The 3,587-nt window shown below is 31.5% G+C and overlaps 1 pseudogene; it reads left to right on the top strand.

Moving 5' to 3' along the window:
• Nucleotides 1-2,423: 2,423 nt before the first annotated feature.
• Nucleotides 2,424-3,239, top strand: LOC120254351 (annotated as a pseudogene).
• Nucleotides 3,240-3,587: the final 348 nt, after the last annotated feature.

Below are 3,587 nucleotides of genomic sequence, written 5' to 3' on the forward strand. Positions count from 1 at the left end.
GTTCTCTTGGAGAGAAGTATTTGCAACAAGCATGGTCCAATGTGAAGATAGCATTGAAAGAGTTTGGGATTTCTTGCGAGCTCAATCTGGTAATGCGCCCACCACAATAACATAATATTTTGAAGTTTTGTTGTATGATTTGATTTAATCTTTTGATTGGATCTCTCTTCTAAGAAAGAATTCTCACTCATTGTTTTCTCTAAAATTAAACAGTGCATCCATCTATAAATTATAGCAACCACGACCATGAATGTAGTGATTACTTCATCTGAAACTTAATATAACCAAGAACAACCTCTATTTCCTCTTGATCTAATGAAGCACGCATAAAAACCCAACTTATAAAACTAATAGCTTATTTTTTTATATATAACTAACTAACACCCCTGACACATGCACATAGAAGTAAAAGTGAATATAAGTGGAAGTCTTTACAGTTACTAGGTAATTAGTTAAAAGTGAAGGTGTTAAATTTGGAAATGAGAATAGGTAAAGCATGTAAAAGGAACATATTGATAGGAAGAATGACAACCACAAATAAAATGTTGAGATTTAAGGAACATATGGTTAAATTGGTAGGAACTTTGGGTGTCACAAGTCTAACAAAAGAGTCACTATAGTACATTAGTTTGTCTCTGGTTTCATTCTCAGGTTCCTTCATGACAAATCTTTAGCATCTCGTTAATATACAGTCTTGCAATTGGCCCAACGTTTGTATTGTTCTCATCTCGTCTTATTTTATATTAAAAAGAACACCTGTAATTACATATTAAAGCTAGCATGTTATTGTTTTTTAAAAAGAACTCAACCGTGTCCTATTACAGTTTGCTTTGCCTCGAAGAACATGTAAAAGTTGAGACCCCCAGAACATGCCAATACAAGAATTTTTGTACTCGATAGGTTCTTACTTTGCTTTTTGTTGTAATTTCTTATTTTTACAATTAGCTCTGTCTCTCCCACAGCCTGGTGGTATTCGGGACTAATGCAACCATCAATCGAGGCAACAGGTTTGCTTCAAGCTTTTTCTAATTGAATTGAGCAACTTTGAAGTTGTTTTTGCTGGGTATGTAATACTTCATTTTGTCTTCAGTTTTTCAGTGGTGGTGGATGGAAATCTTTAGTTCACATTTTAGCTTAGTAGCTCTATTAATTGAGGAACATATTCTTTTAGTTGGAACTAATGTTAATATTTCTTGAGCAGATGAAGAATTTGTTGAGATTGTATTTTTAATATAATTCTTATTCATTTTTTTCTTTTACTATATAAATTTTTAATATATATATGGTTGATCATGAAGTAGGTTCTATCTGAGCTCACATTAATGTTATAATATTCATATGTGTTGAAACTTAGTTGTTCTCTTTTATGGGCTTTGTTTTCTTTTGATTACATTTTTATTTTTGCCATTGATTGTGTTGTTTTGAAATAGGGTTTGTTATTTGGGATTTATTGATTTTAGAAAAGATCCCATATATAAATATCTTGATGGTTGAGTAGTTTACTGATGTATAATCAAATCCCAATTCTCCTCTTCTGGTTTTTGTTTATTAATGCATTGTCTTAGATTAATTAGTTTATAGATTTACATGATTAATTAGTTGTATGTTTTCTAGTGATTTAAAATCCATGATAATTAAGAAAAGAAGAAGCACTAAACTCTCACAAATTGGTTATGTGCAAAGAGCTATATATGTGAATAATTTGTGATGCATAGGCTGCGGAGAAAAGTTTGTGTTGAGACCTAATTAATCGTGATATCTGCATGGGAAATTTGCATTGTGAAAAGGAGAGATGTGTTTGAAGATGGGTTATGTCCAACATTGCTTCATTACTTAAATACCAAAAAACCGTTTAGACCCTGAACTAAGTGCTTAGATATAATCTTTGACATTGAATCAATAGAAAGTTTCTCATTCTAATCCACATTTTACATTCTTTTGATTTTTGAGTTCAACAACCAAAATGACCAAAGATGCTTTGATTTAGGGACAAACACTGCAGTTAATCCTTTAAATCATGATTTGTGATTCATGCATAAACTGCTAGTTGATTTAGTTGCATTTTCCAATGTCTTAGAAAAGAATCTGAATAATAAATAAACTATGGTTATAAATTTTATTTTTAAAGATGTTCCTTGAATTATTAGGCAGAAGTATGGTAAATCTCTCTTTTTTAAAGATGTGCCATTAAGAAAAATATTCAATTCAATTTGATTTGAAGTATTTTAATCCTTGGTTTCTTTTCCCTTCTTGCCAGGGTTGTTTTGGTCATCCGATTGCAAGTGCACTAGATGCTTGGTTTGATGTTTTCGAAGGTTTTTTGAATGAAAATAACAAGACATTGCAGTGAGTATATCACATTTCACTTTTCTTGTGTTAACATCATGTTCGCATAATAATTATGTACTTGTGAATTGCTACGATGCAGACATAGCACAAATACTACTAGATGTCTCAATCTAGGATCATACAACTACCTTGGCTTTATTGATGCAGACAAATACTGCACTCCTCGAGTTATCGAGTCTTTGAAGAAGTATTCAACCAGTACCTATAGCGTTCGTGCCGATGCGGGTAAAAATCCATATTCCTGTAGTTTATGTTTGAGAATACATGTTTAGCAATTTTACAACATAGCTAATTTTGAGGAGTTCTATTGCAGGAACTACAAAGCTGCATACTGAATTGGAGTTAGTTGCTCGATTTGTTGGAAAGCCAGAAACCATTTTTTTTTGGCATGGGTTATGCAACAAACTCCACTATTATTCCTGCTCTGATTAGCAAGGTTGTCTGATTTTACTAGATCAGAGTTAAAAATGTAAGAAATGCAAAATGTTTGCTTATCTTGATTATTCACAGGGAGGGTTGATAATCAGTGATTCTTTGAATCATAACTCCATTGTCAATGGTTCTCGAGGATCAAGTGCAGTAGTTCGGATTTTCCAACATAACAGTAAGGTCTTTGCTCTATTTGAACTCAGTCAAACATTATCAATAGCACATTTAACATTTGCAACTTGTCGTATTTTTAGCTCTGTCTCACTTGGAGGAAGTGCTGAGAGAGTAGATCACAGAAGGATTGTTGGATCATTTGTATGGATTATTTGTATTTTTTTAGTATGAATGAAATGATGGGTTTTGGATATTTAATGAGATAATTTATTTTAAATCTTTTGTATGGATAATTTATATTTTGTGTATTTGTATGGACAATTTTTTTCATTTGTGTAATAAATTGTGTAGGTTGTGTGAGAATAAATTCTATAGCTAATAGCTATGATAATCAATAACAAAAAATAGCGACGAATATTCTGTTGCTAATGACAAATGATAATAGGAAAACAACAACTGAAATTCTGTTGCTATAAGGAAAATAACAACTAAAAAAAAAAAATCCGTTGCTAATAGGAGAACAACAACCGAAATTTTGTTGCTATTAGAAAATAGCAACGAAAAAAAGGAAATTCAATTGCAACAAGAAATATAGCAACGGAAAAAAAAGAATATCTGTTGCTAATAGGAAACTAGCAACCAAAATTTTGTTGCTATAAGAAAAATAGCAACAGAAATATTATGGATTTTGTAGG

This window comes from Dioscorea cayenensis, unplaced genomic scaffold (assembly GCF_009730915.1).
Source record: "Dioscorea cayenensis subsp. rotundata cultivar TDr96_F1 unplaced genomic scaffold, TDr96_F1_v2_PseudoChromosome.rev07_lg8_w22 25.fasta BLBR01000425.1, whole genome shotgun sequence".
NCBI lineage: Eukaryota > Viridiplantae > Streptophyta > Magnoliopsida > Dioscoreales > Dioscoreaceae > Dioscorea > Dioscorea cayenensis.